At 53.5% G+C, this 23,708-nt stretch overlaps 2 long non-coding RNA genes across 2 annotated transcripts in view; one reads left to right on the plus strand and one right to left on the minus strand.

Annotated features, from left to right (window-relative positions):
- The window catches only part of LOC142020870 (uncharacterized), a 71,974-nt gene extending 58,123 nt beyond the window's left edge, over positions 1–13,851 (plus strand). Inside the window, exon 3 of the long non-coding RNA XR_012647530.1 lies at positions 13,470–13,851. This is a non-coding gene — a long non-coding RNA (uncharacterized LOC142020870). The remainder of the gene's footprint in view (positions 1–13,469) is intronic.
- The window catches only part of LOC142020869 (uncharacterized), a 44,737-nt gene continuing 33,480 nt past the window's right edge, over positions 12,452–23,708 (minus strand). The window contains exon 3 of the long non-coding RNA XR_012647529.1: positions 12,452–13,046. This is a non-coding gene — a long non-coding RNA (uncharacterized LOC142020869). The remainder of the gene's footprint in view (positions 13,047–23,708) is intronic.

Here is a 23,708-nt window from a genome sequence, read left to right on the forward strand (position 1 = left end):
AATCTGAGGAACTGTGCCAGACTGAAGTGTCCTTAGAGGAGGGTTTGGAGCTAATTGGTAAGCTAGACAGTCACAAGTCTCCGGGACCGGATAGTATTCACCCAAGGGTTCTGAAAGAACTCAAATGTGAAATTGGGGAACTATTAATGGTGGTTTGTAACCTATCCTTTAAATCAGCTTCGGTACCCAATGATTGGAAGACAGCTAATATAACACCAATATTTAAAAAGGGCTCTGAAGGAGACCCTAGCAATTACAGACCAGTAAGTCTAACATCAGTACTGGGCAAATTAGTAGAAATAATAGTAAAGAGTAAAATTGTCAGACGTATAGAAGAACATGATTTGTTGAGCAAAAGTCAACATGGTTTCTGAAAAGGGAAGTCGTGTCTTACTAACCTATTAGAGTTCTTTGAAGGGGTTAACAAGCATGCGGACAGCAGGGATCCAGTAAACATAGTATACTTAGATTTCCAGAAAGCCTTTGAAATGGTCCATCACCAAAGGCTCTTATGTAAATTAGGTGGTCATGGGATAGGCGGAAAGATCCTTTCATGGATTGGGAACTGGTTAAAAGACAGGAAACAAAGGGTAGGAATAAATGGTAAATTTGCACAATGGAAGAGGGTAACTAGTGGCATTCCCCCAAGAGTCAGTCCTGGGCCCAATCTTGTTCGACCTTGTTCTAGATCAGTGATCTAGAGAAAGGGGTAAGCAGTGAGGTGGCAAAGTTTGCAGATGACACCAAACTGTTCAGGATAGTCAAAACCAAAGCAGACTGTGAAGAACTTCAAAAAGATCTCAGTAAACTGAGTGACTGTACAGCAAAATGGCAAATGAAATTTAATGTGGGTAAGTGTAAGGTAATGCACATTGGGGGGAAAAATAACCCCAATTATATTTACAATATAATGGGGTCAAATTTAGCTACAACAGATCAGGAAAGGGATCTTGGAATTATAGTGGATAGTTCTCTGAAAACATCCATGCAGTGTGCAGCAGCAGTCAGTAAAGCAAATAGGATGTTAGGAATAATTAAAAAGGGATAGAAAATAAGACGAAGAATATCTTACTTCCCCTATATAAAACTATGGTACACCCACATCTTGAGTACTGCGTGCAGATGTGGTCTCCTCACCTCAAAAAAGATATATTGGCGTTAGAAAAGGTTCAGAAAAGGGCAACTAAAATGATTAAGGGTTTGGAACGGGTCCCATATGAGGAGAGGCTAGAGAGACTGGGACTTTTCAGTCCAGAAAAGAGGAGACTGAGGGGCGATATGATGCAAGAGTTGGATATCAATGCAAGAGTTGGAGCTGATTGGGCCTCATGGCCTTCCTGCTTAGGACACTTCGGTGTGGGAAAAATGAATGACAATGGACAGCGTCTCCTTGAACTGTGCACGTACCACAATCTGTGCATCACAAACACATTCTTCCAAACGAAGCCACAGCACAGAGTGTTGTGGACACACCCGCGCTCGAAGCACTGGCGTCAACTAGATGTGGTCATCACTAGGCGTAATAACCTCAAAAACGTCCTTCTGACACGCAGCTATCATAGTGCTGACTGTGATACAGATCACTCGCTAGTTTGCTCCAAGCTCAAGCTGAGACCCAAGAAGCTGTACCACTCTAAACCTGCTGGAAGGCCCCGCATTGACGCCAGAAAGACGTCAAACGCGGAGAAAGCCGAAAAGTTCAGAGACCCCCTCCAGGAAAATCTGCGCAGCGGCCATGGGGGCGTCGATGCGACATCCAAATGGCAACATCTGAGGGATACAGTTTACAACACGGCCTTGTCGGTGTTTGGAAGAAGAGCTAGAAACACGAACGACTGGTTCGAAGCTAACTCTGATGAGATGATTCCAGTCATTGAAAAGAAGCGCACTGCACTCCTGGAGTACAAACGCTCACCGAGCCAGAGTACCCAGCAAGCGCTCAGAGAGGCCAGAAGAACAGTACAGCAGACAGCCAGGCACTGTGCCAACAACCACTGGCTCCAGCTAGGCAGCAGCATCCAGACCTGTGCTGACTTTGGTAATCTCAGAGGAATGTATGAGGGTATGAGGAAGGCATTAGGACCCACCCAGAACAAGATGGCACCTCTGAAATCTAAATCTGGTGAAGTCATCACTGACAAAGCCAAACAGATGGAGCACTGGGTTGAGCACTACTCCGAGCTGTACTCATGCGAGAACGTTGTGGTTGACGCAGCCCTTGATGCCGTCGAGCTCCTACCAGTAATGGACGAACTGGATCAAGAACCGACTGTGGATGAACTGAAGACAGCCATCGACAGCATTGCAGCAGGAAAGGCCCCTGGTCAGGATGGTATACCACCAGAGGTAATCAAATGTGCCGCGGACACACTCCTGGAACCCCTACATGAGCTACTGTGCCTGTGCTGGAAAGAGGGTGAGGTTCCACAGGATATGCGTGATGCTAACATTGTAACATTGTATAAGAACAAAGGAGACAGAAGTGACTGCAACAACTACCGTGGAATATCCCTCCTAAGCGTCACTGGTAAACTGTTCGCTCACGTCATCCTTGGCAGACTCCAGAAGATTGCTGAGAGGGTGTACCCCGAATCGCAGTGCGGATTCCACGCAGAGAGGTCTACCGTTGGCATGGTCTTCTCTCTAAGGCAGCTGCAGGAGAAATGCAGGGAGCAGAGAAAGCCACTCTACATAGCCTTCATCGACCTGACCAAGGCCTTTGACTTGGTCAGCAGGGATGGTCTGTTCAAACTGCTCCACAAGATAGGCTGATAGAGATATATAAAATCATGAATGGTGTGGAGAAAGTGAATACAGAAAAGTTATTTACTTGTTCCCATAATATAAGAACTAGAGGACACCAATTGAGATTAATGGGTAGCAGGTTCAAAACTAATAAAAGAAAGTTTTTCTTCACACAACGCACAGTCAACCTGTGGAACTCCTTGCCAGAGGACGCTGTGAAGGCCAGGACTTTAACAGAGTTTAAAAAATGTTTGGAGGTTAGGTCCATAGATGGCAAGGGGTAACGTATGGTGCCTAGCCTTTTGTCGAAGGCGGGAGATGGATGGCAGGAGACAAATTGCTTGATCATTGTCTTCGGTTCACCTCCTCTGGGGCACCTGGCTTTGGCTACTGTCAGCAGACAGGATACTGGGCTAGATGGACCTTTGGTCTGAGCCAGTATGGCCGTTCTTATGTTCTTATCAGAAACGCTCTTTTAATTCACCTGAATTTGCCCTGTGGAAATGGCAGCTGCCCAGAAAAACTCCAAGGGGAGGTGAGAAATATGTGACAGAAATGAGAGGTTGTCTGATTTGGTATGATGCAGAAATAGCTGCACACCCTTACCCTGAACATGAATCCACTGTACCCTGCATAGGCTTCCCTATTCCCAGCTCTTGCCCCAGCTTTTTGGAATGGGCTGATTATTTGCCATGGTAGAAGGACATCATTTTAGTCACTGAAAGAGGGAGAACCTTGACACACCTGTAGCACTGTGAGCAAGTTGGGTTTCCACTGGAAAACGATTGAATAGTCATTGGTACTATTTTAGTGATCACCAAGCCCGAAAGACTACCACACAGTTCACACTCTCAGGTGTAACAATTCCCAGAGGCAATTTGCTCAGTGTCAGGCAGATCAGGGTTGAAATGGCCAGGAAAGTTTCTTTTGTTTGATTGTGTTTCTGTTCTTTATTGTATTTGTCAGTGTATGGCAGGGTGTTCTAAGCTCTGAAGGGACGTACGCTGGAATTCTGCAGAGCCCCTAGGGACCTTCTTTACCTTCCATTGCTTGTTACTGTTCTCAGCTTTGTGCCTCATGCTCTGCCCTTCTCTAGAGGGCAGAATGAAGCTGTGTTTGCTGAGATTTCACAGGCAGCCAGGCACGCTGGTGAGGATGATTTGTGCCCCCCCCCGCCCTTCTCCACTGCTGCCAGCAGCAGTTCCCACCCACTCCACATCTGATGATGCCAAGGGCTCCCTTTACTTGGGGCTGTCATCCCCCTTGAGCCTTGGCTGCAGCATTTCCTCAGTGTTCCCCTGTCTGGTCTTTTATGGATGCGTTGACTTGCAGTAAGATTTTCAGAGAACTTTTTACAGTAGAAAACACTACTAGTCATCAAACCTGTGTGGGCAGTACCTGGCTGCTAGGCTGATCAGGAGCTCATAGACTCTTGAAGATTTGACTGGCTGTAGGGCTCAGCACTAGGTCACGATGCTGTGTTCTGGTTGTTGGTTTCCCTTTGGGTACATCATGACTGCAGAGCTAATCCAGGTCATTTGTTCGTAGGTCTGAGACTCTGCTGTGAGCATCCACATTACAAAGCTCTGTCTGAGATACTGGGTCCTTGGCAAGGCTGTGCTCCTCCATTTGGTCCTGCAGTGAGCTAGGCAGTTCTGTGATTCTTTCCCAGTGAGTTGTGGGAGAACCTGTCTGCCCTTCAGGGCACATTGGGGAATGCCGTGTGGATGAGGGGATATCAGCACTGCAGTGATCTACCAGCCTCCACACTTCAAAGAGAACAGGTTACCAGCCCAAGAGAAAGTTTCACTCAGCCTCTAGTCCAGCCAGCTGGCTGGGTTGGGACTTGAAAGCACTGACCTGGGATGAGCAGGTTTCGTGTGTGCCATATAAGGCTGTATGGGGCCACATCCAGGTAAGAGTGGTGAAGACTCACTTAGAATCACAGGGCTGGAAGGGACCTCAAGAGGTCATCAAGTCCAGACCTTGCTTCAAGCAGGATCAACCCCCACTAAGTCATCCCAGCCAGGACTTTGTCAAGTCAGGACTTAAAAACCTCAAGGGATGGAGATTCCACCACCTCCCTAGGCAACGCATTCCAGTGCTTCACCACCCTCCTGGTGAAGTAGTTTTTCCTAATATCCAACCTACACCTCTCCCTCTTCAACTTCTGACCATTACTCCTTGGTCTGCCACCTGACACCACTGAGAACAGTTTCTCACTCTCCTCTTCAGAGCTCCCCTTCAGGAAGTTGAAGGCTGCTATTAAATCACCCCTAAGTCTTCTCTTCTGTGAACTAAACAAGCCCAAATCCCTCAGCCTATTCTCATAGGTCCTGTGCTCCAGCACCTTCAGTTATGAACTCCAGGCTGGTGCATGCCACCTGACACACACAAGAGTGAAGTGGGCATGTACAGTGAGACAAGGGTTCTCTTGGAGCCTCAAGAGTTTGCCAGCTGGCTGCTGTCACAGCAGTGGGGAGACCTGAGGTGACATGCTGTGTTTTTCCTTTGGGTGGTGTCCCCTGGGTGCTCCATTCTGGGTGTCAGTGCGTCCTCATGCTGATGCTCAGAGATTCTTGTATAGCTGTGGGTTCCGACACCGCAACTACTGCTCTATAGTCACCCGGAGTGGAGCACCCTTGGGCACACTACTCAATTAAGAGGAAGTGACTCCTCTAGCCCCCTCTAGATCCCTCCAGCCCGAGTGACTCCCTGAGCCCCCTGCAGCCCAAGTGTGCATCCGTGAGCCCCCTGCAGCCCGAATGACTCCTAGCCCCAGTGACTCCCTTAGCCCCCTCCAGCCCAAGTGTGACTCTCCTAGTCCCCTCTAGCCCCCAGGGACTCCTAGCCCCTCAGTGTGACTCCCATAGTCCCCCACAGCCCCTGAGTGTGACTCCCCTAGCCCCTGAGTGTGGGGTTTAAGCCAGGAGAAGCAGTTTGGAGATGTGTCTTTCCACCACCACAACTCTGACTGACTATAGTAGATGTAGAGCTATTATTTTATTCATATATTTCCCCTTTTCTATGAAATAACTATTATGAATATACAGACGTGAGGGGGGCACACTTTTATATTCTTTCCTCAGGCACAAAATTAGCTAGTTATGGCTCTTCTCCCACCCCCCGCACCCCGTCTTTGAATTGTCTTGGGTCACCAAGTCTTCTTGAATTGTCAAAATGGGTCCCCATCTGGAAAAGGTTGGGAACCGCTGCTCTAGGGTGTGGGCTAAAGGTCTACACCTCAGGCCCCTGGGCACCACAGGGACCTAGCCATGAGACCACCCTGCCACTAGTGGCACCTACTCACACCAAGTCAGACAGATTTGTTTTGAGGTTTTGATCCTACTTGGTGCTGTGCTGCTGGGTGCTGCCAAGTCCCTATAGGGTGTTACCCCAGCCTGTGCTGGGGAAATCCAGAGCTGGCCCAGCAGGACAGGGAGGTGGGGCGCCCACGGTCAGGTAGGTGAGTGCAGTAGTGTGATCAGCACACTGGGTGACAGGGCACGTCTGTCATCCAACCCGTCACAGTCAGACTCTCCACCTGTATCCTGCAGGAACTTCTTTGGGAAATGGCTTCCCGGCCACCAACATTTCTGGTTTCAGAGTCATGTTCTGAAGAGCTCCCACAGTGATGCTGTGGCCAGAAGAGTTAGTGTGATCGGGGGTCCCAAACAGGGAGAGCTGGAGCTGATGTGGAGACTATTTTACCTCTGCATTTGGCACTGGAGCAATGGTGCTGGAGTGCTGGGCTGTACTGGTGCCCACAACCCATGAAGGGTGTTGATCTGCTGGAGAAGGTTCAGAGAAGAGTCCTGGGAACGATTAAAGCCTTGGGGTTCCTGCCTTAGAGTGATGGATGCAAGGAGCTCAACCCACGTAGCTTAACATGGGGACGGTTAAAGAGTGACTTGATTGCAGTCTGTAAGTATCTACATGGGGAACAAACCCTTAATGATGGGCCTGTTAATCTAGCAGAGAAAGCCCAAACATGCTACAGTGGCTGGAGGCTGGCGTGACACAGCTTTGGACTGGAGACAAGGCATCCATTGTACAGTGAGAGTGATTACTGCGCAGGAGCAGTTTACCAAGGGTTGTGGGGGATGCTCCTTCACTGACAGCTTTTAAACCAAGATTGGATGTTTTTCTCAGGCATCTGCCCTAGGAATGATTCTGGCGCTGGTCTTTGACTGGGTGAGGCAGAGGGTCAGACTTGTTGATCACGATGATCCCTTCTGGTCTGGAAGTCAATGCAAAAAAAAATCCATTTGGAGACTCCAGTTTTACTTTGGAAATACTGTCAAAGGAATGAGCAGGAATGAGCGTGGAGAGCAGGGGGATCAGAGCATTGGAAGCTTTGAGCTCTGTACCCCCCGATTCCCACATCTGTCCAACCCCTGTCCCCACAGCAGGCTGGGCGAGGGCAAGGAAGAGTGGAGCAGCTGCCAGGTCACTCTGGCTCAGTGAGTGACCACTGTGGCTATTGGTGTGGGGGTGACATCTGCTGCCACCCTTAGCCAGGCCCCCCAGGCAATTCCCCAGCTCCTGTCCCCTAGGGGCCCGACTCTAGGATAGTCAAGATGGCCCCCATAGGGGCCCTCAAAGTGCAGGACCTAGGGCAGCTGCCCTGAACCGTCCTATGGACAGGATGACTCTGGCTGCAGGGGCTGCCTGCCAAGCTGATAACTGCAGCCCCCAACTGCTGCTGGGAACTGTGGGGTCCCCCTGCCACCCAAGGCACTGGGAGCACAGTGGCTGGTAGCTCTGGGGGTCGCCCATGGCAGCTGGGAATTTCAGGGGACCATCCACAGCAGCTGAGAGCTCCCAGGCTGGCACTGAGAGTTGCAGGACCATCTGGCTAACAGATCCGCTAAAGCAGAAAATATCACAAAGATCTCAGGAGGACACAGATTCTGTGACATTATCATGGCCTAAATTATCACCAGTGGCTCTACACTAACATCAGGGCATTGACTCTCCTCCAAACCAGTCTTGCGCCTTGTGGTGTTGTATTAGGAGAAGCATTTCCAGCAGAGCTAGAGAAGTTATAATTCCTGTCTATTCAGCACTGGTGAGGCCACATCTGCAATACTGAGTCCATTTCTGTGCCCCCAGTGCAGAAAGGATGTGGATGCATTGGAGAGCGTTCAGCAGAGGGCAACAAAAATGATTAAGGGGCTGAAGCACATGACCTATGAGGAGAGGCTGAGGGATTTGAGGTTATTTAGTTTGCAGAAGACTGAGGGGTGATTTGCTAGCACACTTCACCTTCCTGAAGGGGAGCTCTAAAAAGAATGGAGAGAGACTGTTCTCAGTGGTGTCAGATGGCAGAACAAGGAGTAATGGTCAGAAGTTGAAGAGGGAAAGGTGTAGGTTGGATATTAGGAAAAACTACTTCACCAGGCGGGTGGTGAAGCACTGGAATGCGTTGCCTAGAGAGGTGGTGGATTCTCCATCCCTCAAGGTTTTTAAGTCCTGGCTTGACTAAGTCCTGGCTGGGATGATTTAGTTGGGGGTTGATCCTGCTTTGGGCAGGGGGCTGGACTCGATGACCTCCTGAGGTCCCTTCCAGCCTTAGGATTCTGAGAATCTGGGATAAACTGTAGCTGGTGCCAAGGTCAGAGAGCTGGCAAAGTAGAGGAGAGGCAGAACCCCCAGCTCAGATCTCAGCGACACCCACATGAGCTTTTCCCAGACGTGGAATCCCACCCTTTGGCCTGCAGTTCCCTTCCAGGACCTGGTGTGCAGGCATTAAGAAGGGTCCATTTCACCAGCCCCAAGGAATAACTAACATGTTTCTGAGCCACTGGTGTCTCCAAACCTACTTGTCATACAGAGGATTGCTCTCAACCCTCGATGGAGGGGGCAGCACAGCGCAGCGCCCCCTGTCCTGGGGGCGTCACGGCATGGGACGGGAGAGGGGCAGGCAGTAGAGTTCCACACCCCTGTGTCCTGGGGAGGGATCAAGGCAGGAGAGTGAGCAGGGAGCAGGTAGCATGGCCAGCACCACTGTGGCCTGGGGTGGGGGGCGGATTCTGGGCATGGGGAGCAGGCAGTGTACCCCAGTGTTCCTGTGTCCCAGGGGAGGTTCAAGCCCTGGAGAGGGAGCAGGCACCGTGCTCCTGCCCCTGCCCCTGTGTCATGGGGGGAATTTCGGGGCATGGAGGGAAGCGGGGAGCAGGCACCGTGCTCCTGCCCCTGCCCCTGCGTCGTGGGGGAATTTCGGGGCATGGAGGGAAGCGGGGAGCAGGCACCGTGCTCCTGCCCCTGCCCCTGTGTCGTGGGGGAATTTCGGGGCATGGAGGGAAGCGGGGAGCAGGCACCGTGCTCCTGCCCCTGCCCCTGTGTCGTGGGGGAATTTCGGGGCATGGAGGGAAGCGGGGAGCAGGCACCGTGCTCCTGCCCCTGCCCCTGTGTCGTGGGGGAATTTCGGGGCATGGAGGGAAGTGGGGAGCAGGCACTGTGCTCCTGCCCCTGCCCCTGCCCCTGTGTCGTGGGGGGAATTTCGGGGCATGGAGGGAAGTGGGGAGCAGGCACCGTGCTCCTGCCCCTGCCCCTGCATCGTGGGGGGAATTTCGGGGCATGGAGGGAAGCGGAGAGCAGGCACCGTGCTCCTGCCCCTGCCCCTGCGTCGTGGGGGAATTTCGGGGCATGGAGGGAAGCGGGGAGCAGGCACCGTGCTCCTGCCCCTGCCCCTGTGTCGTGGGGGAATTTCGGGGCATGGAGGGAAGCGGGGAGCAGGCACCGTGCCCCTGCCCCTGCCCCTGTGTCGTGGGGGAATTTCGGGGCATGGAGGGAAGCGGGGAGCAGGCACCGTGCCCCTGCCCCTGCCCCTGCGTCGTGGGGGAATTTCGGGGCATGGAGGGAAGCGGGGAGCAGGCACCGTGCTCCTGCCCCTGCCCCTGTGTCGTGGGGGAATTTCGGGGCATGGAGGGAAGCGGGGAGCAGGCACCGTGCTCCTGCCCCTGCCCCTGCGTCGTGGGGGAATTTCGGGGCATGGAGGGAAGCGGGGAGCAGGCACCGTGCTCCTGCCCCTACCCCTGTGTCGTGGGGGGAATTTCGGGGCATGGAGGGAAGCGGGGAGCAGGCACCGTGCTCCTGCCCCTGTGTCGTGGGGGGAATTTCGGGGCATGGAGGGAAGCGGGGAGCAGGCACCGTGCTCCTGCCCCTGCCCCTGCGTCGTGGGGGAATTTCGGGGCATGGAGGGAAGCGGGGAGCAGGCACCGTGCCCCTGCCCCTGCCCCTGCGTCGTGGGGGGAATTTCGGGGCATGGAGGGAAGCGGGGAGCAGGCACCGTGCTCCTGCCCCTGCCCCTGCGTCGTGGGGGGAATTTCGGGGCATGGAGGGAAGTGGGGAGCAGGCACCGTGCCCCTGCCCCTGCCCCTGTGTCGTGGGGGGAATTTCGGGGCATGGAGGGAAGCGGGGAGCAGGCACCGTGCTCCTGCCCCTGCCCCTGCGTCGTGGGGGAATTTCGGGGCATGGAGGGAAGTGGGGAGCAGGCACCGTGCTCCTGCCCCTGCCCCTGCGTCGTGGGGGAATTTCGGGGCATGGAGGGAAGCGGAGAGCAGGCACCGTGCTCCTGCCCCTGCCCCTGTGTCGTGGGGGAATTTCGGGGCATGGAGGGAAGCGGGGAGCAGGCACCGTGCTCCTGCCCCTGCCCCTGTGTCGTGGGGGGAATTTCGGGGCATGGAGGGAAGCGGGGAGCAGGCACCGTGCTCCTGCCCCTGCCCCTGCGTCGTGGGGGAATTTTGGGGCATGGAGGGAAGTGGGGAGCAGGCACCGTGCTCCTGCCCCTGCCCCTGCGTCGTGGGGGAATTTCGGGGCATGGAGGGAAGCGGGGAGCAGGCACCGTGCCCCTGCCCCTGCCCCTGCGTCGTGGGGGGAATTTCGGGGCATGGAGGGAAGCGGGGAGCAGGCACCGTGCTCCTGCCCCTGCCCCTGCGTCGTGGGGGGAATTTCGGGGCATGGAGGGAAGTGGGGAGCAGGCACCGTGCCCCTGCCCCTGCCCCTGTGTCGTGGGGGGAATTTCGGGGCATGGAGGGAAGCGGGGAGCAGGCACCGTGCTCCTGCCCCTGCCCCTGCGTCGTGGGGGAATTTCGGGGCATGGAGGGAAGTGGGGAGCAGGCACCGTGCTCCTGCCCCTGCCCCTGCGTCGTGGGGGAATTTCGGGGCATGGAGGGAAGCGGAGAGCAGGCACCGTGCTCCTGCCCCTGCCCCTGTGTCGTGGGGGAATTTCGGGGCATGGAGGGAAGCGGGGAGCAGGCACCGTGCTCCTGCCCCTGCCCCTGTGTCGTGGGGGGAATTTCGGGGCATGGAGGGAAGCGGGGAGCAGGCACCGTGCTCCTGCCCCTGCCCCTGCGTCGTGGGGGAATTTTGGGGCATGGAGGGAAGTGGGGAGCAGGCACCGTGCTCCTGCCCCTGCCCCTGCGTCGTGGGGGAATTTCGGGGCATGGAGGGAAGCGGAGAGCAGGCACCGTGCTCCTGCCCCTGCCCCTGCGTCGTGGGGGAATTTCGGGGCATGGAGGGAAGTGGGGAGCAGGCACCGTGCTCCTGCCCCTGCCCCTGCGTCGTGGGGGAATTTCGGGGCATGGAGGGAAGCGGAGAGCAGGCACCGTGCTCCTGCCCCTGCCCCTGTGTCGTGGGGGAATTTCGGGGCATGGAGGGAAGCGGGGAGCAGGCACCGTGCTCCTGCCCCTGCCCCTGTGTCGTGGGGGGAATTTCGGGGCATGGAGGGAAGCGGGGAGCAGGCACCGTGCTCCTGCCCCTGCCCCTGTGTCGTGGGGGGAATTTCGGGGCATGGAGGGAAGCGGGGAGCAGGCACCGTGCTCCTGCCCCTGCCCCTGTGTCGTGGGGGGAATTTCGGGGCATGGAGGGAAGCGGGGAGCAGGCACCGTGCTCCTGCCCCTGCCCCTGCGTCGTGGGGGAATTTCGGGGCATGGAGGGAAGCGGGGAGCAGGCACCGTGCTCCTGCCCCTGCCCCTGCGTCGTGGGGGGAATTTCGGGGCATGGAGGGAAGCGGGGAGCAGGCACCGTGCTCCTGCCCCTGCCCCTGCGTCGTGGGGGGAATTTCGGGGCATGGAGGGAAGTGGGGAGCAGGCACCGTGCTCCTGCCCCTGCCCCTGTGTCGTGGGGGAATTTCGGGGCATGGAGGGAAGTGGGGAGCAGGCACCGTGCTCCTGCCCCTGCCCCTGCCCCTGCGTCGTGGGGGGAATTTCGGGGCATGGAGGGAAGCGGGGAGCAGGCACCGTGCTCCTGCCCCTGCCCCTGCGTCGTGGGGGGAATTTCGGGGCATGGAGGGAAGTGGGGAGCAGGCACCGTGCTCCTGCCCCTGCCCCTGCGTCGTGGGGGGAATTTCGGGGCATGGAGGGAAGTGGGGAGCAGGCACCGTGCCCCTGCCCCTGTGTCGTGGGGGAATTTCGGGGCATGGAGGGAAGCGGGGAGCAGGCACCGTGCTCCTGCCCCTGCCCCTGCGTCGTGGGGGAATTTCGGGGCATGGAGGGAAGCGGGGAGCAGGCACCGTGCCCCTGCCCCTGCCCCTGCGTCGTGGGGGAATTTCGGGGCATGGAGGGAAGCGGGGAGCAGGCACTGTGCTCCTGCCCCTGCCCCTGTGTCCCATGGTTGGCTCCGTGCACTCTGAGGAGCCTGGAAAGCCACATGAACAGAAAGCCCCAGGCCGTTCTGAGATCACCCTTTATCTTTTCTCCCCTTGGTTTTTCTTTTCCTTGGTCTCTTGGAGCGACTCTCTCCCAGGAGCTACAGTGCTTTCAAGTGGCAGGCGTAGTCTGTGGCAGGGGTAGGAGATCTCTGTCCTTTGCAGAGCCCAAAGTACACAGGACCTTCTGGTTCCTTGTTTCTTCTGTGTAGAATGTGAACATGCTGCTGATCTGTCATGTCCATCCATGCTCTGTAGCAGCACAGTGTACTGTGTGCTGCAGACAGTATCCAAATGTGACTAGAGCTACAGGACCAGTTTCCTAGGAACATGAAGAGCTGGGAACTATTAGAACTGCAGAGAAATAACCTTTTGGGCTCATTAAAATTCTACAAACACAAACTCTCTTCCTGTTTTCCCTTTCATGAATCCAGCCCAGCATCACAGGCACTTCATGTGGGGCAAGCCGGGATCCTTCTCGCCTTTGCTCTGCTCATCAGGTTCAGGAAGAGATTTTGCATGTGGCATTTTTGCATTTTCCTCCCTCGTGGGAGGTGTACAATAGGTAAGAGAAAGCCCAGTTGCTGCCAGCCTTGGGCCGGCTTCTGGCTGCCTGGAGATGAAATGAATTTGCTGTTCCCAGGTGCAGCTGAGGGAAAAAGAGAGAAAAAAAGAGGAGAATTACTGTCTGGTTTTGCTCTCTGGCTAAGGGAGGGCGTCAGAAGAGAAAAGGAAAACTTTGCAGGATGCACAAGAGAGCTCTCGGCCCATGGGATGTGCTGGGTGCATTGGTTGTATCCACTTATGTCCTGGGGTCTGCACCAGTCTCCCTTGCCCCCCATACCCACCCTTCAGCCCCTGCACCCTCTTGTGGAATTGCAGCCCTCTACCAGGAGGCGCTGCTTTGTGCAGGTTGTGCTAAGGGCACCACTTGATTTCCCATGGACTATTCATGAATCCAGTGAGGGGAATGAAACATCTGATCAAACAGAACCTGTTTATTATTAAACCGATGGGAAATTGATGTTTATGGAATTTGTGTTTTAATCATATTCCTTAAACTCTTTGGCAGGAACACCTATGTGAGCGCCAAGGCCAGAGCTGCCTCTGATGTGCCGCACGTTGCCTTTGCAGTATTTTTCGTGGCTGATAAACATTCTGCTCAGCCCTGGACAGTTTCTCTCTCTTCACAGGCAAGTGGTGGAAATGATAAAACCAGAGCCCAAACCTCCCAGTTAGGCTTTCTCCATCTCCTTGGGGAGTCAAGGAAGTGCGTGAGCGACTCTCACACGGAGCAGTGCTAAGTATGGAGTATGTTTCACCCACACGGTTTGATGATAAACATAGAAACATGCACGAATGCAGGGAGTCTGCAAGCTTTACAGTTGGTGGGAGGACTTGGGTGCTGAAACTTACAGGCTGTTATCGCTGCTCGTAAAGTATTTATCAGCAATGGCATTTCCACACACTCTCTCTGTGCAGATGAAATGTGCCAGGATGATTACAGGTTAAAGCTCCAGTTGTTGGGGTTCTTTTGAACAGTAAATGTGAAATAAACTCTTTCGGCTCTGCTTGTGCTGTTGGGTGGGATTAGATTGCAGCGTGGGTGTGAGTGCAGCTGCAAATATTTAATTTAAGCATCTGCCTGCTAATGAGTTTCCAATTAGCAGAATCTGGGGCAATAATATGATGATTTTCAAGCGCAAACAAGTACTGTGTGGTATTGCACAGTCCCATTTCCACAGCCCAGCAGCTCCCATTGCGTGATCTCCCTCTGCTCCTTGATTGGGCATTAAGAAAACATGTCCCTCCCTCCCAGAGTAAAGAGACTGGGGGAGGGTTTAAATTCCTCTGTGTTTTTTAATATTATTATGGTTATTATTATTCTTTCTCTTCAGAAGAACGCAACTAGGAAATGATTGGATCTTTGACAGAACAAAGGTATTTTTGATGGGCTCTGTAATATAGTGTGTTAATGCGTCCAGTCCCGTATTGTCTGCTGTCTGATCCCATCCTTCTGCCAGACAGTCACTGCGGGATGAGTCACTTTTAATGTCTGATAATCAAGGTGAATTTTCAAAAAGCTGCCATTTTGGAATTATGCAGGAGGGCCAAGGGAAGGCTGAGAGAGACACCTACTGCCCCTTTCAGCTACTGCAGAGCATAACAATGTGTCTCGAGGCTTCCATGCCATCCAACCAACAGCAGGGGACGTAGACTGTGTTAATTACAAATTAAAAATAACTTCAGCACTAATAAAAATTATAGACACCGGAGAAAAAGTCTTAGTTAAAATAGACTAGAAGCTGGAATAAGCTACCAACCCGGGGGAGGGGTTCTGTACCTACAGCGTATGTTATGGCCCATGCAATAAAATGATACAATATCCACATGGAAAAGGACCCCCCACCCGGCACTGGTCAGCAGTCACTCTGTGGACAGGAATTCTGGCCCGGGCACCTAACCATCAGGCTTGTGGGGGCACAAATAAGGAAAGTTTTAGAGCCTTTGTGACCTCGTCTCTGCTGGTTGCATTCTGAAACCCCAGTATTAAAGGCTGATGAAAGGCTGTCGTGACTGCTCTGTCCTAGGTGGCCAACCTCCCGCCTGGGGAGAGAGGTGTAGTCAGTCACCTGCAGTCACAAGGCGCCTTTCTGCTGTGGGGCTGTTTTGCTGTGCTGTGCTGTGACCCAGAGGAACGTGGACGCACAGGCATGGTTTCTCTTCCCCTTTGCAGAGAGCTGGCCCCTCGCAACAGCAGCAGGATTGATTTGACTAGGGAGGTGCAGTCCAGAGCTGTTCTGGGGGCGGTCATGCTGACACTTCCAAGCCTGACACCACTGTGTGTTGAGACCCTGTGCATGGCTCTGGGTCTAAACCAGGGATGGACAAGATATGGCCCAGGGGACAGATCCAGCCCCTCAGCACTCCTGATCCAGCCCAGCGCCTGTCCCTGTGGCTGCAGAGTGGGCAGAGCTTTGTCTGCTGCCCCCACCCCCACCAAAATCTCTCTGTGCTTATCGGCCAGAAACTGTTGCTGAGACCTGAAAAGTGTCGGGGGGAAGGGGTGCAGCACAATTTCTCAGCTCCCCTGGGCCAGTGTCCAGCCAATAGAAGCTGGGAGGTTGTTCTGGGGGGCGGGGCAGTGTGCAAAGCCCTCCCACTTCCCAGCACAGAGAGCCACATGGAACACAGTGGGCTGGGGCTGCTGGCCAGGAGCTGCTTAGGGCAGCGTCTCCCAGCCAGAGCCTACCTCTGGCAGCCCACCCTTAACCTCCCCCAGACCCTGCATCCTCCGACAACCATCCCAAGGCCAGACTCCTCCCCTGCACCCAGACACCCTCCCAGATGCTGCAGCCCAGTCCCTGGCCCCAGTTCACAACCTGTGTTCCCTCTAGTTTTCTCCAACCACAGGCAAAGTACCGAGGCACATGCCAGTGTGCATCACCAGTAAAAACGTGCTGTTGGCTGTGAGAGCTGGGGGCTCTGCTGATCAGCTGGGCAGCACCTCAATCTCTCCTGGTGGCCGCCCACATGCTCGTTTACAGGGAACGCTGGTCACAACCCCCCTCCCCAGCCAAACGCCTTCTCAGTGGTACTGGGGCTCCTCATTTCAAAGGGGCCCAGGGCTATGGCCACAGTAGCAGCAGCAGCAGATGGGACCCCCAGTGCACCTCTCGAATGGGGAGCCCCAGTACACCTGCCCCCCCAGGGCTCCCCTGTCGGTGGGGCTGCCTCCACCCCAGTCCTGTACACCAAGCCCCCTTTCAAATCTAACCCACCACCACCACAGAAAAGTGCCACCCCTGACCACTTGCCAAAATCTTGGCGTGGCCTCACATCAAAAATCATTGTCCACCCCGGACCTGGGACTGGTGCAGGGCAGGGCAATCCTGGGTCCCTGGTTGACCCGATTCTCTTCTACGGACAATGCTCTTGCAAAGGGCTGCTGGTTTGCTGCTCAGCTGGAGCCCCGTATCTCTTGTGCTAAGATGTTACCTCCCTGCCCAGCATCCTCTGCAAGAGCCCTGCTAACAAACCATGGCATCTTGTTGTTCCACAAGGGCACCCTCCCTTCCCCCTCTGCCAGGCAGGGCCTTACAGCTGATACACCACCATCTATAGAGCAGTGGTTTGTTCTCATGTGGGGGATTGGTCATCCTGGCTCAAAAAAGCATGTTTCAGAGGGGGGTCAGCGAAGGGCAGCAATAGCAGGTAAGGGATGGAAAAGCTTTCATGGGAAGACAGATTGGGTTTTTACCCAAGAAATGAAATGAGTTGCGAGGCTGTTATAAAAGTATAGAAAACAATCAATGGTTTGGGCAGAGTAGGATTACGGTGACGCTTCTCCATGACACAGTCAATGAAACAGAAAGTTGTCACATTTAGTAGTAGTAGGCATCCTTCAGTCTGCATAGACTATGGATCGCGCCCTTTAAAGTTTCAATTTAGGACTTCATTTACAGCGTCTTTTGTGACTATGAAGACCCACACGAGAGTGACAGTCCTTGCTGCATCTCTTGCAGATGTAGTGGGTGTCTGGCAAGTCCTTATTGTGCTTTCTGTGCGCTCGCTTCTCTGCTAGCTGTCTGATCTTCAACTCGCCCTTCTGAAGGCCCTTGTGTAACCCCTGCCTCCATCTGCCGCGGTCGTCTGCTAGTTCTTCCCAGTTGTCCAGCTCGATGTCTACCTCTCTGAGGTCTCTCTTGCAGACATCTTTGTAGCACAACTGGGGGCGTCCGGGAGGTCTGTTGCCAGAGGCTAGCTCACCATACAGGATGTCTTTTGGAATCCTTCCATCATTCATCCTGTGGACGTGGCCAAGCCAGTGGAGCCGACGCTGCCTGAGGAGGGTGTGCATGGTTGGGATTCCAGCTTGCTCGAGGACGGCGGTGTTGGTCACTCTGTCCTTCCATGATATTCCAAGGATGCGCCTGAGGCAGCGCAAGTGGAAGACGTTCAGCCTCTTTTCCTGGCGGGCGTACAGGGTCCAAGTCTCGCTGCCATAAAGGAGGGTGCTGAGGATGCAGGCTCTGTAGACTTGCATTTTGGTGTGAGTGTACAGCTTGTTGTTATTCCACACTCTCTTGCTGAGTCTGGACAGAGTTGTGGCTGCTTTTCCGAACCTCCTATTTAGCTCAGCGTCCAACGACAGGGTGTCAGTGATGGTGGACCCGAGGTAAATGAACTCATGGACGACCTCTAACATACAGTTGTCAATGCTAATTGATGGGGATTCAGCAACATCCTGACCGAGTACGTTTGTCTTCTTTAGGCTGATGGTAAGCCCAAAGTCCTTGCACACTTTGGAGAACTGATCCAGTAGTTTTTGAAGCTGGTCTTCTGTGTGAGACACTACAGCAGCACCGTCTGCGAACAGCATGTCTCTGATGAGGACTTCTCGCACCTTAGACTTAGCTTTCAGCCTTGCAAGGTTAAACTGTTTCCCATCAGATCTTGTGTGCAGCAAGATGCCCTCTGTTGAAGATCCAAAGGCATGCTTCAGGAGGAGTGCGAAGAAGATCCCGAACAGTGTCGGAGCAAGCACGCATCCTTGTTTGACGCCGCTTTTGATTCTGAAAGCATCCGATAATGCGCCGTCATATTGGATGGTTCCTCTCATGTCTTCATGGAACGACTGGATCATCTTGAGTAACCGTGGAGGACAGCCTATCTTGTGGAGCAGTTTGAACAGACCATCCCTGCTAACCAAGTCAAAGACCTTGGTCAGGTCGATGAAGGCTATGTAGAGTGGCTTTCTCTGCTCCCTGCACTTCTCCTGCAGCTGCCTTAGAGAGAAGACCATGTCAACGGTAGACCTCTCTGCGCGGAATCCACACTGCGATTCGGGGTACACCCTCTCAGCAATCTTCTGGAGTCTGCCAAGGATGACGTGAGTGAACAGTTTACCAGTGACGCTTAGGAGGGAGATTCCACGGTAGTTGTTGCAGTCGCTTCTGTCTCCTTTGTTCTTATACAACGTTACAATGTTAGTGTCGCACATATCCTGTGGAACCTCACCCTCTTTCCAGCACAGGCACAGTAGCTCATGTAGGGGTTCCAGGAGTTTGTCCGCGGCACATTTGATTACCTCTGGTGGCATACCATCCTGACCAGGGGCCTTTCCTGCTGCAATGCTGTCGATGGCTGTCTTCAGTTCATCCACAGTCGGTTCTTGATCCAGTTCGTCCATTACTGGTAGGAGCTCGACGACATCGAGGGCTGCGTCAACCACAAAGTTCTCGTGTGAGTACAGCTCGGAGTAGTGCTCAACCCAGCGCTCCATCTGTTTGGCTTTGTCAGCAATGACTTCACCAGATTTGGATTTCAGAGGTGCCATCTTGTTCTGGGTGGGTCCTAATGCCTTCCTCATACCCTCGTACATTCCTCTGAGATTACCAAAGTCGGCACAGGTCTGGATGCTGCTGCATAGCTGGAGCCAGTGGTTGTTGGCACAGTGCCTGGCTGTCTGCTGTACTGTTCTTCTGGCCTCTCTGAGCGCTTGCTGGGTACTCTGGCTCGGTGAGCGTTTGTACTCCAGGAGTGCAGCGCGCTTCTTTTCAATGACTGGAATCATCTCATCGGAGTTAGCTTCGAACCAGTCGTTCGTGTTTCTAGCTCTTCTTCCAAACACCGACAAGGCCGTGTTGTAAACTGTATCCCTCAGATGTTGCCATTTGGATGTCGCATCAGCGCCCCCAGGGCCGCTGCGCAGATTTTCCTGGAGGGTCTCTCTGAACTTTTCAGCTTTCTCCGCGTTTGACGTCTTTCTGGCGTCAATGCGGGGCCTTCCAGCAGGTTTAGAGCGGTACAGCTTCTTGGGTCTCAGCTTGAGCTTGGAGCAAACTAGCGAGTGATCTGTATCACAGTCAGCACTATGATAGCTGCGCGTCAGAGGGACGTTTCTGAGGTTATTACGCCTAGTGATGACCACATCTAGTTGATGCCAGTGCTTCGAGCGTGGGTGTCTCCACGACACTCTGTGCTGTGGCTTCGTTAGGAAGAATGTGTTTGTGATGCAGAGATTGTGGTACGTGCACAGTTCAAGGAGACGCTGTCCATTGTCATTCATTTTTCCCACACCGAAGTGTCCTAAGCAGCAAGGCCATGAGGCCCAATCAGCTCCAACTCTTGCTTTGAAGTCACCCAAGATGTACAGTTGTTCACGAGCAGGTATTTGCGCTACAGCAGCACTAAGCACATCATAGAACTTGTCTTTTACTTCTGGTGTGGCGTACAGGGTTGGAGCATAAGCGCTGATCAGGTGGACAGGACCGGCGCAAGTTTGAAGTGTGATCCGAAGAAGTCTTTCTGATCCGTCCATGACTAAATCAACCATTTGTAGAAGGGTGTTTCTGACAGCAAAGCCAACACCATGCTCTCTGGGTTCTTCTTGGGCTTTACCCTGCCAGAAAAAGGTGTAGTCCTTTTCCTTTAGAGACCCCAAATCTGCGAGTCGTGTCTCTTGCAGTGCAGCGATATCAACTCTGAGCCTCTTCAGTTCCTCGTTGATGACAGCAGTCTTGCGGGTGTCACTGATGGCCTGAAGATCTTCAGTCAAGCCGATCAGCATGGTCCGCACATTCCAGCAAGCAGGCTTAAATTGTTGATGTTTCTCATTTCTTGTTGATTTTCTTATTGGTTTGCCTGGTGCCCAAATTTCAGTCACTTGTCAGGTTCAGGAACCTTAAGCCTCACACACCCAACGAGGCAGGTGAACTGTGGTGGGACAGTACCCTATTGGCTGGGGGCTGCCCAGCTTGAGGCGGGCGGTGACTGTCCAGTGAGATGCGAGGATCTCTCCCACCGTCGAAGGCAACCCCTGGTGCTCGTCCTCTACGCCAATTGAGCAAGAGCTTATAACCGGTATCTGTTGCCTCCCATGTTGATGCAACGCTGTTCAGCGATGCCGGAGTACCTCTCCGGGCGTGAGCCTGGGCACTTATTATGGAGACACTGGGCTGCCCAGACACCAGTGTCCCCCTCTCGGCTTTACTGATATAGTCCAAAGGAGAGGAGAACCTCCATGTCCGGTACCAGCTCAGCTGCAGGAGTTGCCGGGACAGTGCCAGAAGTTGACACCGAACCACCTTCGGACTCCACTCCGGATTTTCTGTCAGGGTTTACTCCCTTAGCCTTGCTCCTTCCCAGGATAACCCACAAGGCAGTGGGGTGTGGAGAATGTGGTTAAGGATCCAACTACTTCATGCCTCCCTGTCACCACGAGTCACCATAGCTCCCTGTGGAGCAATGACCTCATATCCCCAGGACCCTCCTCCCCACCTTTCACAGCCCCTCCCCCCAGCTACCATCACCATAGGACCCTCCCCAACCCACTACCCCCATCTGCTCCCATGTCCGCCCTCCTCACTGCACTGGCCCCTCTCCCCTCAGCTGCTCTCAGCGCCTCCAGGTCCACTTTCCCCCATTGCTCTTCAGGCTCTTCTCTTCAGAGACTCCTTTTCCTGGTAGTGCTGCCTTGCAGGGCACAGGTGGAACACCATACCTGAAAAGGACAAACACGGGGCTCCTTCCTCGGCGAACTCCCAGAGGCAAACTCCCTTCCCTGTTAGCTGCTGCCCCCTGTTCGCTGGGAGCTCCCTTCTTATAGGGAGAGCTCCCAGCTGGTCAGGCCTGGCTCAAAGCCTTGCCTCCAGTCTAATCAGCCCTTGAAGGCTCACCTGGCAGGGAACTCCCCCAATTCACACCTTGCAAACTGCTCTTCTCTGCACAGCACAAGCTCAGGTACCTAGGCAGCTGATCAAGCTGCAGACAGACATTCACCCACCAGCTCACCACACAGCCCCCCAAATCCCACACTCACCCAAGCTCCTCTAGGACACTTTGCCCAGAGGCAAACTCCCTTCCCTGTTAGCTGCTGCCCCCTGTTCACTGCTCACCCCTTGTTCGCTGGGAGCTCCCTTCTTATAGGGAGAGCTCCCAGCTGGTCAGGCCTGGCTCAAAGCCTCTGTCACATTCAAACCCAATAAAATAAATACTTTTTATACATGTAATTAGATGGTGGAATGTGTTGCCACAGGATGTTGTTGAGATAAGAACTTAGCAAGATTCAAAGATGAACCTGGGCATTTTGGTGGATAAAAAGAATACACAGAATTGTTTTAGACAAGAGAAAAAAAAACCTCACGTATCAAAGCAAAGTATAAATCAATCTCTAGCTGTTAGAGGTTAGGCGGCAGCTCCTTTGGTGAACACATAAGCCAGTTTCCAGAGAGTAGGCGACAAATAACTTTACAGTCTCATCCAGAGGAAAATAAAATGATAGCGAGGCAGCATTCCACCTGGTCACAGCATCCGCCAAGCCACACAGGCAGCATTTTTCAGCCTAGGCTTGTGTATGGAGGAATGAATGAAGAGAGGTCTTGCTGCAGTTACTGCTTCTGGGTATCAGTGTAACACCTAGAAAATACAAGCCTGGCAAATAATGCCCCGGTTCTTCTTCGAGCGGTGTTCTGGTGACTGGGCCACCGTAGCTGGTGGAGGACCCCAGCACCATCAGGCAGAGATTTATAGGAGCAGTGTCCATGTGCGTAGCATGTACACAGTGAGCATCTTGTGCATTGGTGCCAGGTGCAGCACTCCCACGACCCGAGCCCTCCAGTTCCATCTCAGCCAGCCTCAGCTGAAGCCGGAGCAGAGGGGCAGTGTTAGCACTGTTCTCTGGAACAGCTGACGAGCTTTTAGACAACCATTTAGCAGAATTGTACAGACAGTGTTCGTTAAAAATTCGTATTAGTTCATTAGCCAACCCCCACCTTAAGGGCTGGTTACTAATTAAAATGCTGGGGTCTCCAGGTTCCAGTTTGACTCCTGCTGTGGTCATGCCCATTTCAGATGGACACTCTTTATATATATGCTGCCTGGGTGGAGGGCATATTCCCCAAAAGTGCTCCCACTGCAAGCCAGAAAGCCAGATCATGACGAGTCTGGGATTTTCAGCTTTAAAGTATCTTTATGGAGAATTCACCCCAGTCTGTGGCAGACAAGCAAACAGCCTCTCCAGGCACGCTTCAAGACAGCAAGAGAGATCTACCTTCTGAAAGAACAGAAGAGAGGGCTCAGATGTTTCTGCAGAGAGGCCCATGAAAACACAGGCTGTCTCCTGCAAGGTCACTGTTCTCAGATGAGCACTTTGACACACCAGGTACATCGACACCGCAACCCTCAGAATACAGAAAGGCACATGCGCACATACCAGAACACCTCTCCTGTGCACAAATCATCTTCCATCCTAGATAGGTGATCATGCCCCCACCAGCAACTTCAGTGGGTGACTTCAAACAGTTTCAAGAGTTATTCAAGAGGGCCACACAAAGCCAAGATATCCCACTCGAGGCGGTAAAGACAAACCAGCACAAGTTGGTATAAATACTGCAGTGCATGTCTACTTCCAAAATTGCCTTTCCTGTCCACAAGGCTATCTTGGGTCCTGCAGAGCCAGCCTGGCAGACACCTGCTCTGTGCCTCCCAGCTACTCAAGAGCAGATAGAAAATATTATGTCTCATTCCAGGGAAGACCTTCTAGGCGCACACCCACCTCCCAACTCCCTAGCTGGTGAAGCAGTAACGCTCCATAAAAATAGCCCTAATTCAAGGTCACACTCCATGACAAAGAACACAAAAGACTTGACATGTTTGAACGCAAAGTGTATTCCTCCAGCACCCTTTAGCTTCAGGTGGCCAATTATGCAGCACTACTTGGCCCAGTACAACTACAACAGCTATGAGAAACTTTCCCAGTCCATATCTGAGCTCCCAGAGTTAAAACTGACACAATTCCAGGCCATTCTCACTGAGGGAGAGCTCATGTCCAAAACAAGCCTCGGCGCAGCATTGGACACAGCAGACATGACAGTCGCAGCAACAGCCACACCCTTAGTAATACACCAGGCAACATGGTTCGGGCCTCAGGGTTACCAAAAGAACTCCAGACAAAAGTAGACAGGGTCAAAAGCACATCCAATGCAGAACACGCCCATATGGCCTGTCCGCAGCACTGATGGGCTCTCCAAAGCACTAATGGTGGTAGCGGCACATCAGTGCAAACAGGGCATAATGATTTTCCCTTACATGACTGATTGCCTATCAAAGGCCCAGCTCTGTCAGACACAAGGGCAGCAGTCAGGGTACACCCAGACTCCCAGGTATCTTACCCAAGTCACAACCCTTCTAGCACAGTTACAAATCAGAACTCATGTTGGGGCTCAGGCTGTCCTACAATTACTAGGAAACATGGCAGCCCCAATGTTCAGGATACAACGTGCAAGACTACACACGTGATGCCAACAAG

Source organism: Carettochelys insculpta, chromosome 14 (assembly GCF_033958435.1).
Source record: "Carettochelys insculpta isolate YL-2023 chromosome 14, ASM3395843v1, whole genome shotgun sequence".
NCBI classification, from domain to species: domain Eukaryota; kingdom Metazoa; phylum Chordata; order Testudines; family Carettochelyidae; genus Carettochelys; species Carettochelys insculpta.